The sequence below is a fragment of the Desmodus rotundus genome, chromosome 5, assembly GCF_022682495.2.
Source record: "Desmodus rotundus isolate HL8 chromosome 5, HLdesRot8A.1, whole genome shotgun sequence".
Classification (NCBI taxonomy): Eukaryota; Metazoa; Chordata; class Mammalia; order Chiroptera; family Phyllostomidae; genus Desmodus; species Desmodus rotundus.
Genome location: NC_071391.1, coordinates 117462901 through 117476874, shown reverse-complemented (window position 1 = coordinate 117476874; position 13974 = coordinate 117462901). Strand labels below are relative to the sequence as shown.

The following is a 13974-nucleotide window of genomic DNA, read 5'->3' as shown; positions in this document are numbered from 1 at the left end:
TGTGCTCCTGGTGAAGGTGCTGGGGAAGGAGCTGTTCAGACCTCCCTCCTTGCTTCTCGTAGTTCCTTGGCCTGTGGCAGCATGATGCCAATCTTGTATGGTGTTCTTCCTGTGCATATGTCTCTGTGTCCAAATTCTCCCTTTTTATAAGGATCTAAACCATATTAGATTAGAGGCCTATCCTCCTCCAGTATGACCTCCTTTTAACTAATTACATCTACAATGACCCTATTTCCAAATAAGCTATAAATCAAATCGTTTTACTTCGTTCTTAGTTTTCCTAGCACTTATTTACTGCAACACATCACTGAAGCTCCATTTTTCTTCTTGCTATTTGTTTCACTTAGTATATCCCAAACCCGAGACCAACGTCACCTCACCAGGAGGTCCCTACTGGTAAGTTCTCCTACTTATGTTCCATTCTTTTTTGAAAAGATTTTATTTATTTTTAGAGAGAAGGGAAGGGAAGGAGCAAGAGAGGGAGAGAAACATCAATGTGTGGTTGCCTCTCAAGTGCCCCATACTGGGGACCCAGGCATGTGCCCTGACTGGGAATCGAACCAACAACCCTTTTTGGTTCATAGGCCTGTGCTCAATTCATTGAGATGCACCAGCCAGGGCTTTATGCCCCATTCTTATAACAAGGCTCTCACCCAGGTGCCTGGTTAAAAAAAAATCAAGGAGATAAGCTTTGCTGGTTCATATGTGTTATAACTCCTGTGGGTTCCCAAAGACTGCAACTCTGACAGCCTGGGAACGGGGGAGAGTAGGGACAAGTAAGAGATGGTCATGGCTGGGAAGGTTTGGTCACGGTTTGGAAGTTGAGAACAATTTACCATGTCCAGTCTCAACTCCTTGTCTTCAAATTCCTCACAGTTTCCAGGGTGTCTAGTCCTCTCTCTCTCCCTCAGACCCTCGCCCATGAGATGCACTCTTCATTTCCATTTAGGAGGCCCCCTCCCCCACCCCATGACAACAAATTTGGAGACTAGGTAGAGAGATTTTGCTGTAAATTCAGATGCATCAGTCACTGAGGAATTGTGGCCCATTTTTCTTTCCTCTGGTGTGGTTTGTTGTGCAGCGAATTCTCATTGGTTATGCTGAGGTGAGGATTCTTTGGGATTTTGGAAGGAAATTTCCTCACATTTTCCATTCCTTTCTTCTCAGAGACAGTTTGCTGGCAGAGTAACAGCCACTTCTTTCGGCAGCCAGATGAGAAACAGAGCTTAAGGCAGAGGCAAGAACGCCGCGCTTATGTGGCCTGCACTGTGTTTTAGCATTAAAAAAAATGTCAGACCAACTTAGAGTCATTTTTTTGAAAAGTGAAGGAAAATGAAAAACTTAAAAAGGACTAGTCTCAAGAGGAGTGAAAACTGCTTTTTGAGGAGAGAAGGTTGTGACTGAGATGACAGTGCCACTTTTCTCTTTCCTCTGGGTCGTGGATGCTCATCTTTGCACATTACAAGCACTAGTTGGGGTCTCTGATGGTGGCCTCTGTGGCATTGCCCTCCACCTTCTGCTCACCAAAGACTGACTAACCCAGGCCCAGTGCCTCAGGGATTTCCGAAAAGGGCCTCTAATGTGGAGACAGCCGGTTTCAGGTGTCAGGCTTCCCAACCACAGCCCCCAAATCACTCACTCCTGCTGTCCCTTCCAACTTAACTCAGCTGTGGTACCTGAAGGCAGTTCTCACCTTCAAGGACTTGTGAAGGGCTTTTACAAATGCTGCCTCAAATTTAACCTCTTACTCTCCAGTAAGTTTGTGCTGAAGGAATTGCTGTAACTTTGAACGAAAATGATAAAATCAATATGTGCAAATGGTTAAAATAAAAAAAAAAAACAGCCCTGGTTGGTGTAGCTTGGTGGATTGAGCATGAGCCTGTGAGCCAAAGGGTCACTGGTTCAATTCCCAGTCAGGGCACATGCCTGAGTTGCAGGCCAGGTCCCCAGTTGGGGGCAGGTGAGGTGCAACCACACATTGATGTTTCTCTCCCTCTCTTTCCCCTGCCCTTTCCCTCTCTCTAAAAAATAAGTAAATAAAACCATTTAAAAAAACAAACAAACAGACAGCCCTGGCCTGTTTGGCTCAGTTGGTTGGAGCATCACCCCACACACCAAAAGGTTGGGTGTTTGATTCCCAGTCAGGGCACATACCTAGGTTGCAGGCTCGATCCTTGGTGGGCGCATATGGGAGGCAACCAATTAATGTTTCTCTCTCACATCAGTTTCTCTCTCTCTCCCTTTCTCTCTCTCTCAGATCAATAAACATATTAAAAATAAATGAACTCCTTTAACTTGACCTTATCTGGGAAGCACTTTACCTGCCCTTCCATTCTAAATGATAGCTTTGCTGGATAGAGTAATCTTGGATGTAGGTCTTTGCCTTTCATGACTTCAAATACTTCTTCCCAGCCCCTTCTTGCCTGCAAGGTTTTTTTTGAGAAATCAGCTGATAGCCTTATGGGAACTCCTTGGTAGGTAACTGTCTCCTTTTCTCTTGCTGCTTTTAAGATTCTCTCATTATCTTTAATCTTGGGTAATGTAATTATGATATGCCTTGGTGTGTGCGTCATTGGGTCCAACTTCTTTGGGACTCTGAGCTTCCTGGACTTCCTGGAAGTCCATTTTCTTTGCCAGATTGGGGAAGTTTTCCTTCATTATATTTTCAAATAAGTTTTCAATTTCTTGTTCTTCCTCTTCTCCTCTGGCACCCCTATGATTCAGATGTTGGGATGTTTTAAGTTGTCCTGGAGGTTCCTCAGCCTCTCCTCATTTTTTTGAATTCTTGTTTCTTCATTCTGTTCTGGTTGAATGTTTATTTCTTCCTCCTGGTCCAAATCATTGATTTGAGTCCCAGTTTCCTTCCCTTCACTCTTGGTTCCCTGTACATTTTCTTTTATTTCACTTTGCATAGCCTTCACATCTTCCTCTATTTTGTGACCATACTCAACTATTTCTGTGAGTGTCCTGATTACTAGTGTTTTGAACTGTGCATCTGATAAGTCAGCTATCTCTTCATCACTTAGTTGTATTTTTTCTATAGCTTTGATTCTTTCAATTGGGCCATATTTTTTTTGTCTCCCTGTTACATAATAAGGTGCAGAGCCTTAGGTATTCACCAGGGTAGGACAACCCACGTCGCTGCATTGTGGCACCATATGTGGGGAGGGATCCTTGAGGGAACAATGCTACTTGCTCAGCTCTCAGTCAACTTTCAGTCACTTCCTATGCTACCCACAAGCAAATTGGGCCCTTCTGGTGCTGATTCCCAGGTGGGTGGGTGGTTTTGTGTATGTTCTAGGACCCTGTGGGTCTCTCCAAAGAACTCTCCTTTGAGGCTGGGAATTTCTCCTGCTGCCTCAACCTACACAGATTTTTTTTAGTCAGAGGTTTTGAGGCTTTATTTCCCTGCACTGGAACCCTGTGCAGTCTGTCTTGCTCCCCAGTTGTTTCTCCCAGTTTATCTGCACACAAAGGTGGGACTGCCTGCTCCATCAGCCACTGCCTCGCTGGGTCCTCCAGCCACTGCCTTGAGGTGAGTCCTCTCCACCCCGGCTGCCGGTCTTTGCCCCTCCTAGCGGTCTGGATGAATGTTTCTTCTTTAACTCCTTGGTTGTTGGACTTCCATACAGTTCTATTTTCTGGCAGTTCTGGTTATTTTCTGTTTTTAAGTTTGTTGTTGTCCTTCTTTTGGTTTTGCAAGGAAGCAAAGTGTATCTACCTATGCCTCCATCTTGGCCATTGGAACCACCATTTGAAAACATGTTAGGCAACAGTCAGGGTGCCCAGAGAGCAAATTAGGGAATGAGTGCACCATGTGCCAGGCAATGGATGATGACCATTGAATTTAGAAGGGAAATGGGGCTGCTGTAGAAGAGGCTAGTAGGAAAGTTGTTTCAGAGGCAGAATCAACAGAACTTCGTCATTGACTAGTTGTGAAAATGAGAAGATGAGACAAGATTCAGTGGCTGAGCCATGGGTGGCTTGTTTGTTATATTTGGGAGTGCCAGATACCATGCTTGGGAGAGAGGAAAAAAAGAGAATAAGTCAGGGTTGAACATAGTGCAATTGAGGCAATTGTACAATGTTTAGGTAGTCATGTCTAGAAGTAGTTGGAAAGATGGGTCTGGAATGCTGGGGAGGCATCTGTGTTGGGGGTACAGATTTGGGAATCCCTGGCTCATAAGAAAAACTGAAATCCTAGAAGTGGATATGAAGACAATAAGCGGTATAAAGAGAGCCAAGGTTAGAGTTCTGGGAAGCATCAGAATCTATGAGGACTGTGCCTGAAAAGTTGGTGGATTACATCTTTGAGAAGAGGTGGAGTGGGGGGATGGTGGGAGAAGTTAAGAAGATTCCAGTACTGCCTTTGGGTCCTGTGACCTGTGGGGCTGAGGGTTGAAAAGTAGAGCCAGGGGGAGGACACCAGTGGTAAAGCAATGATGGAGAGAGGAATTTTCCCAGAAGTGAGGACTCTGTGGTGAGCAGAGGAGAGAGGTGGCAGAGACGATAGCAGTCAGAAGTGTTGGGTGGAAAGAAGACTCTTGGGCTTCCAGTCAAGATGGTGGCATAGGTAAACATGGCTCGCTTCCTTGCACAATCACATCAAAATCACAACTAAATTATAGAACAAACATCACTCAGAACTGACAGAGATCAAGTTGGATGGAAGTCTCACAACTAAGGAATTAAAGAAACCACATCCATCCAGACTGGTAGGAGGGGTAGAGGCATGGAATCGGCTGGTCCCACATCCACATGTAGTGGATAAAAATTCAGGAGGGATATCTTGGGAGTGAGGGGTCCCAACCCCATGCCAGCGCCCCCAGGCAAGATTTCCAGCACCAGGAGGATAAGTCCCCACATGTTCTGGCTGAGTCAGTGAAAAAAAAAACTGCTGGAGTTTCAAGTAGCTGCTGTTAAAGAACCTGCACACAAACTTACTCAGACTTACTCCCTCTGAGCTCCAGCACCAGGGTAGCAGCTTGAAAGGCACCGGTGGCATACAGGGAGGAACTGCAGTGGCTGGTGTTACGATGAGAGCTGGGGGACAGCTCTCTCCCAGACAGAAAGGTGGGCAGAGCCACAGAGATGGCAAGAGGGTACCATATCTGAGACTCCATCAAACTGGCTGACACTGTTTGCCCTGCCCTGGAGATCCCCTTAGGCTCAGTCCCACCCACCTTACAGCTGTTAACAGTAGCCTTTCATATGACTGGCTGGTCTTGGCTCATGCTTCACAACTTCCTAAATCCTTTCAAATAAGCAACAGCCAGCCTCAGTGAGTCCCCAGCCCCCATACCTTTTGTTAAGTGGTCCTGGACCCTGCACTAGCAGCAGCCAACCTAGATTCACAGCTTTGCTTTGCCTGGGTATCTTTATGCCCAGCACAAGAAGCAGTCATCTGAGATGGCTCTAGCTCAGGCAGGAGCCCTGGGCAAAACACAGGTTGGGGCTGACTTTGGCTTGCACCACCCGGGAAGCCCCAGGGCCAATATACCCAGTGGACAGTTACAGACCATATCAGAGCACCACCACCCTGGCCCTGCATAGCTGATCCTCCACAGAGGTTGGTGGTCAGTGGTCTCAGCCAGTCCTTGCAACTGACTGGCCTGGGCAAATCCCTCCCATTGACCTGCCAACAGCAACCAAGACTCAGCTACAAGGGGAGGGTATATTCAGTACACACGAACGGTGCACCTTGAGTATCCAGCTTGGGTGGTAGGGGAGGCTGTGCCACTGGACCCTAGAGGATACCTACTATATTATGCCACAATACTAAGACATAGCAGCTGTACATAACATATACAAACAAACACAAAGAAGCTGCAAAAATGAAAAGACAAAGAAACATGGCCCAAATGAAAGAATAGATCAAAACTCTAGAAAAAGCGACAAACAAAATAGAGATAAGCAATCTATCAGATGCAGAGTTCAAAACACTGGATCTTGGCAGAGGTGGGAAGATCTTGCTTGACGCCACAGAGCTCTATCATTGGGTCCAGACAGCCTGAGTTCAAATCCTGGCTGTGCTCACAGTTCAATACACTGATAAACTGGATGCTCAAGAAAATTAGTGAGGACCTCAACAGCATAAAAAAGATCCAGTCAGAAATGAAGGATATACTAATTGAAATAAGGAATAATTTATTGGGAAATAAGAGTAGAATGAATAAAGCTGAAAATCAAATCAATGATTTAGAACATAAGTAAGCAAAACAACCAATCAGAACAACAAGAAGAAAAAAGATTCCAAAAAATGAAGATAGTATAAGCAGAGTGTGGGACAACTTCAAGTGTTCTAATATTCACATCATAGGTGGCCTAGGAGAAGAAGAGAAAATGCAAATAATTGGAAATTGATTTGAAAAAATAATGAAAGAAGGCTTCCCTATTTTGGTGAAAGAAATAGACATGCAAGTCCAGGAAGCACAGAGAGTCCCAAACAAGATGGATGCAAAGAGGCCCACTCCAAGATATATCATAAGTAGAAGGCCAAAAGTTAAAGATAAAGAGAGACTCTTAAAAGCAGCAAGAGAAAAGCAGGTAGTTACCTACAGGGGAGTTGCCATAAGACAGTCAATTAATTTCTCAAAGGAAATATTGCAGGCTAGAAGGGATTGGCAAGAAATATTCAAAGTCATGGACAGTGGGGACCTATAGCCAAGATTGCTCTACCCAGCAAATCTATCATTTAGAATCCAAGGGCAGATAAAGAGCTTTCCAGACAAGAAAAAACTAAAGGAGTTCATCACCAGCAAACCACTATTATATGAAGTGTTAAAGGGACTTACTTAAGACAAGGAGATCAGAACTATGAACAATAAAATGGCAAAAATACATACTAGTTAACAATTGAATCTAAAAAACAAACTAAGCAAACAGGAAGAACAGAGACAGAATCATGGATATCTAGAGCCTTTTGATTTTTGCCAGGTGGGAGGGGGGTGTGGCGGAAAGGATGAAGAGATAGGGGGATTAAGAAATACAAATAGGTAGTTACAGAATGGCTGTGGGGATGTAAAGTACAGTATAGGAAATTAAGTAGCCAAAGAACTTATGCACATGAGCCATGGACGTGACCAATGGTGTGGGGATTGTCTGAGGGAGCTGGGGGTGCTGGGTGGAGGAGGGCAAAGGGGGAAAAACTGGGACAACTATAATAGCATAATCAATAAAATATAACTTAAAAGAAAAGTAAGAGGACACTTGACTGTGAGTTGAGTGACCAAGGGCCCCAGAGTGGGTGAATGAGGGAGGGAAGGGAACCATTCTGAACTGACCTCTCTTCTCTCAGCCATTTTCTGTGTCTGGTCTGCTCAGGCGGCTGCCTGTTGCTCCAGGTAGATTGAATCTGTGTTCCTGAAGTGCTGCTGTGCAAGAACCACTGTATATGTTTATGTCCACTTAATCTGGCTTCTGCTGACCTGCAGACAGATGTGGTAAAGTAAGCCTGGCCAGCCAGAGGAATCAGAGAGGCTTACAAATCCAAACCCCCTTTCTGTTTTAACTGGAACATCAGGATTCAGTTTTATTCCTCCAATCTGTTTTAGTCCAAAGGAAAATGGGTCATCTCTGGCTTCTCATTTCAGAGCAGAGTGTGATGATGGCACGCCACATGTCCAATTGGCTGGTCTGGACCACAACACATCCCGGTGCTTGGCCGCTCCTGAGATCTCCTTCCAGACTCTATGCAGGTGTCTTGGGTGGTTTCTGAGTGTCTGCTGACATTTCTCAACAACCTATCTAGTAGGCATTATATTACTCTTGTTTGCAACCAAAAAATAAAAAATAAGAACAGCAAGCTCATGGATGGAACTGGAGAGCATTGTGCTAAGTGAAATAATCCAGGCGGTGGAAGACAAATACCATATGATCTCATCTATAAGTGGAACCTAATCAACAAAACAAACAAGCAAGCAAAATATAATCAGAGACATTGAAATTAAGAACAAACTGACAGTAACCTGAGGGGAGGTGGGAGGGGATAACAGGGGGGAAGGGGGAAGGGCTTTCAGGAACATCTACAAAGGACACAAGGACAAAACCACAGGGAAGTGGGATCGGGGTGGGAGGTGGGGATGGCTGGGGTGGGGGGAAAATACAGACAACTGTACTTGAACAACAACAGAAATAAAGTTTAAAAAAAAGCATGCTCAAGATCAAGGAAATACTAAAAGGGAGTAGAATTTATTTTACTAAACTTTTCTTTTGTTATTTTTGTTATGAAATATTTAAAACAAACATAAACATTCCAAGAGTAACATATATGATACCTTCTGTGCCAACTGATAGCTCTATGAGGCTCGAAGAGATCACTGTACCGTATTTTTATTTATTTATTTATTTTTAGAGAGAGGGGAGACTGTACCATATTTTTAAAAAGAAAATATTAACTTTATAGTTGAAGCTTTCTGTATCTCCCTTCTTGATGTTTTACCCCTCTCTTTCTCCTTAGAGGTAACCACTATTTGAAGTTGATGTTTATTATTAGCATATACATGTTTATATGTTTATTATTTGTACTATATTAAAAGACAATTTATGGAATAACTTTGCATGCTTTCAAGTGTTGCATAAATAGTATCAAATTCAACACTTTTTTTCTGGATTCCATTTGAATGCATTTAAGACACCCATCAGAGGTTGCAGAGTATGTTAACTTCAGCTTGCACTGAGTGATGAGCCCTAGCCAGCTCTCACCTGAAGGGATCATAGACGCTGAAAGATATCTCACAGTCCCTTCCAATCCTTACAACTCAGAGCTTTAACTCCTTAGCTCCTAATTTGCTGTTTAGGTCAATCTCCGGACTTCCTTGAATAATGTTCTAGGCTTTACTTTTGGAGGTTTGTCTGGGTCGAGCCTTTCTTGCCAAACCATTGTGTGTAATGAAAGAAACATGAACGACATTTTCCACAATGCAGAGGTGGAATGGAGGGTGGCGGAATGTGGATCAACCAAAAAGTCAGAGGACATGGGAGTGTCAGAGTCCTTTCAACAATGTTTACAACAGTCTCGAGGTTCTTTATACTCCCATGCTAGATGAATTTCTTTCCATTTGGCACAAGAAACTCTCCTGGTATCGAATCCAACAGAAAGTGAAATGTTTGAACTTTATTGAAGGTTACTTCTCAAGTTTTGCCTGATATTTCTATGAGTCAAAGACAATAAAAAAATCATGCCTATGTTCATCAATGATGATGTTTTCAGCTCTAGAGCAGTGATATATCACATACGATGTTCACTGCAGAATTCCAGAATGCTCAGAATTTCCTGCAGCGAAGGAAATGTTCTACACCTATGCTGTGCAGTGCTGTGGCTATTCGCCGCTAGCCACATGCGACTCTTAGCACTTGAAATGTGGCTAGTGTAACTGAGGAACTGAACTTTAAATTTTATTACATTTTTCATAATGCAAGTTGGAGTAGCCTCACAAGGTTAAGGACTCCTGTACTGGACAACACAGTTCTAGAGGATTTAAATCAATATGTTTTGGGAGAGTTTCAACAACTCTTAATAAATAAAATGAGTTCAAATTAAATTGCAACCGTTCTTCCTTTTACAAAGTCTGTAGTTAATATAAAAAACGGGATAGCTTGGAAACTATTGCATAAGGTATTGTTTCTCCAAGAGCTGCTGCTAGTCTGATGTTTGTAGTCAGCACATCCTTATGATTTTGTTGGTACTGATGAGTGACAGGTATTAGTGGTGTATCTGCCTGCACCACTGTCACCGTCCTTTGCCTCATAGCTTACTCAGCCCACTGCATCTTACCCTAGTTCCATTGATTCTGCCTCCTTTAAATTCAGGTTGTCCTTAGCCTCCCTCTAGTGGAGCAGTCTCACTCTGGGAGGTGGGCAAGAGTGGAGACCAGGACCTATTCAAGACCTGATTTCAGTCCTGGTTTGGGGCTCTGTCCAAATCGGCTTTCATTTCTTTAACTTTTTATTTCAAAATAATTTTGGGCTTACAAAAGTGTTCCAAATACAGACTGACACCTGTTAGAGGTGAGGGGGTTCAGGGCTGGGTGAGAAGGGTGAAGGGACTAAGCAAAGAATAGAAGAAAGACTCATGCACATAGACAACAGCATGGTGACTGACAGAGGGAAGGGGGACGTAGAAGAGGGTTAATGAGAGATAAATGTGAAGGAAGGAGACTTGACTTGGGTGGTAAACACACAATACAATACACAGATGATGTGTTATAGAATTGTACAGCTGAAACATATATAATTTTATTAACCATTGTCACTGCAATAAATTCAGTAAAAACTATAATGAGATGCCACCTCATACTTGTTAGGAGACCATTATCAACGAGACAAGTAATAACAAGGATGGAGAGGAGAAAAAGGAACCCTCATTCACTGCTGATGGGAATGTAAACTGGTACAGCCAGTTTACTGTGGAAAACTGTATGTCAGTTCCTCAAGAAATTAAGAATAGAATTACCATGTGACCCAGCAATCCCTCACCTGGGTATCTACCTGAAAACTTGAAAACACTTACTTGCAAAGATATACGGACCCCCAAGTTCATTACAACATTATTCGTGGTGGACAAGTGATATGGAGACAACCAAAGTGTCCTTCTGCAGAGGACCGGATAAAGAAGGTGTGGCACATGTACGCTGTGGAATACCACTCAGACATAAGAAAAGATGAAATACCGCCATTTTGTGACATGGATGGACCTTGAGAATATTATACTAAGCAAAATAAATCAGAAAAAGCTAAAAACCATATGATTTCACTCATATGTGGGGTATAAACCTGACACTCATAGACACAGACAACAGTATGTATGGTGATTACCAGAGGGAAGGGGTGGAGGGGCAGTAAAGGGTGAAGGGGCCCAAACACAGTGGTACCTCGGTATGTGTTGTTAATTCATTCTGGTGTGTTCCTCTTCCTCCTACACCCCCTGGAATCCTTGCGACCCCCAGAATCCCTTGTGCTCCTGTGCGCTGGGCCCTAGCTGCAGGGTGACGCATGCGTTATAGTGTGACTGTGCACGGTGACAGAAGGTGATTTGACTTTGTGTGGTGGGCACACGATGCAATATGCTGATCCTGTATCATAGAAATCTACACCTGAAACCAATGTAATCCTACTGACAAATGTCACCCCAATAAATTTAATTAAAACTGTTCCAAATAGTACAATGGCACAAAGAATCCTGCAGTATATTCTTCACCCAGATTCTCATATGTTCATATGTGCTCATATGTGGTTAACATTTTACTACCTTTGCTTCACTCACCCTCCCCCTTCTCTATATCGACACCTATGTCTCTCTCCATGTCAAAATCATAAGATTAACATGAACGCAATATTATTATTTAATCTATAGACCTCATTCGAGTTTTTCCAGTTGTCCCGGTAACGTCCTTTATAACAACAACAAGCACAACACAGTCTTCAGATCCAGTACCCAGGCCAGGCTCACAGGCCGCACGTGTTTGCTTGTCTTGTAGTCACCTTAACCTTGAGCAGCGCTATAGTCTTTCCACGGTCCGGGCATTTCCAAAAAGCACACGTCAGCTCTCTTGTGGAAAAGCCCTCAGTTTATGTTTGTCAGATGTTTCCCCATGGGTTTAGCTTATACGTTTTTGGAAGCGCATCATGGAAGTGATGTGTCCTCAGTGCACATATGCAGAAGCATATGGTATCAATTTTTTGTTTGTGATTAATTCTTTACTAAAGGTGGTATTGGCTAAGTTTCTCCATTAGAAAGTCACTATTTTTCCTTTTGGAATTAATAAGTATCTCTAGTGAGATATTTTGAGACTATATAAATATCCTGTTTCTCATCATACTTTTGCCTATTGGGTTCAGTATCTACTTACCATTCTTGCTTGAAACAATTGTTACCACTGTGGTTGCCACATGGAGATTATCTAGTTACAGCATTCTTTCTGCAGTCAGTAATTTTTGTGAACATCCTATTATAAGGAAAATTTTATAATCTCCCCCTCTCTGTCTATAACTATCTATCTATCTATCTATCTACCCATCTATGTATCCATCTATGTATCCATCTATCAATCTATCATACATCTGTATATCTCAGTATGGACTCATGGATGATTTGTCTTCATGAATTATATTCTATCATTATCACTATGAAGCTAAATTTTACCAGATGTGGGTAGCGAGAATTCCTTCATTCTGGTTCCTTTGCTCTTTGACCTCTTTCCATATTTTTTCTGAGCAATTTCTTACTTTCTGATATAACTGTCAGTCTCATCTCGTACTTTTTGTGTAGCAGTCCTATAATCAGTCATTTATTCAAGGACTAGCTTTCATTTTGATGATCTCATGTTGGTAGAGCGAAAAGGCAGCAAAAGCCAATGAAAGGACCTGGGACCCTTAAAGGCAACACAGTCAGTGTATGAATGAACTCTGCCTGACAGACAGAAATATAAGGAAGCTTGCTTGTCAATGACAGTTTAAAGGAGCAAATTTTTTTTCTTGAGTATAGGATACCATTCTGCGTGGTGTGGGCCCAGCTTCCACTCAGAAAAGCCAGTGGAAAGTGAGGTCCAGCACGCAGGACCCACGCCCACGGACAGGTTTTCCCACAGGGAATCAGGTCTGCATTGTACCTAGGCCGCTATGAGGCTTGCTTTTGAGGCAGCAAGTGCTTACTGCATACCTTTAAAGTAACTTCCTAAAATCTAGACTAAACCTCCCAAGGATGACTGTAACCAGTTCAACCACTTTTCCCTTTACATTTGTAATTATTCTTCCTTTTTGATGTAATTAGCAACATCCTCTCCTTTGTTTTCTGTAAAAAGTAACCACCTAAAGCAAACCTGTGCATAGTAAATGAAGACCATCCTCAATGTAATGTGCCTGGGGAAGTAATAAAAGCCTGTCAAGGGAAGGGTCAGTGTGTTCTCTTGAGGGAAGCTGTCTGTGCCCTCCCTTTTCCTCCACAGGAATCGGTAGTCAGTAGTCTGTGAATTTGTGCCATCTCAGCCACAACACCAGTGACACTCCAGGCCGGTGTCCACATCAGCTGGTGCCCAGGAACAGGGACCCAGGGCTACAAGCTGTTGTTGTGGATAACAGTGAACTTGGTTGGAGAGAGCCCTTATTGTGGACAACACATGAACTTGGTGGGAGTGCACGCACCAGCCCAGGTAAGGGTAAATGACACCGAGTGCTTTTCGTTTAGGTGGTAGGGTGTGTTGGATTTCAGAGGAAAAGGGTTTTCTTCCAAGGTCGCCCTTTCTTGCGACCACTTTCCAACTGTACCTTCTTTAGTAAGCAGGAGCCTTGCTCCCTCTCCCAAGCATCTGCCGCAATCTCGTGGGCACGGGATGAGCAGTTAAGAGCCACAATGGCGCTTGCTGCTAGAAGACTCCTGTGAGAGGATTAGCTGGACGTGGACAGCGACAGAACACTAGGTTTCCCTGCCAGCCACAAACAAAAGTCCACGCAACGAGAGGCACACTGTAAAAACACTGACAAGCCCATCCCCGCAGCACAACCCCCAACTAGGTCTAGGCTTGGGAGAAAGAGCAAAGACTTTCCCTTTAATCAGCTTTAAAAACAGCAACTAGTTACAGGGATATTTTAAAAGCATCTCAGCAAATTCTTTCTTTCAAGCTGCCTCTTGCGGTCCCTTCGATTTTGCCTTTTCCCTCCGTCTGCCTGCAGAAGGATTTAAAGGTGCAGGTGGAGAAAATCAAAATTGAGACTGGTTTTGTAATTGCAGTGCTTGCAGCAGGAGGAGTTTCAGAAAAAGGTTTTTTATTTGTTAAAACAATTCTTTAAAGGTTTCTGCGAATCCTCAACCATGGGGAACGGGCTCTCTAAGGAACAAGAGCAAAATTTTAAGCTAATTCAGCAGCTTTTTAAGGCTGCTGAATGTCCCCCTAATAAGATCTTTAGACTTAGTTATTTAGGAAAAAGTTGGGCAGAAGTTGAAATAACACCAGGTGGTGTGAGATAAGATTCTAAAGC

The 13974-nt window shown here is 43.3% G+C and overlaps 1 long non-coding RNA gene across 1 annotated transcript in view; it reads left to right on the top strand.

Moving 5' to 3' along the window:
* LOC123479555 (uncharacterized) overlaps positions 1-7667 on the top strand; it is a 43767-nt gene extending 36100 nt beyond the window's left edge. The window contains exon 3 of the long non-coding RNA XR_006655200.2: positions 7593-7667. This is a non-coding gene — a long non-coding RNA (uncharacterized lncRNA). The remainder of the gene's footprint in view (positions 1-7592) is intronic.
* Positions 7668-13974: the final 6307 nt, after the last annotated feature.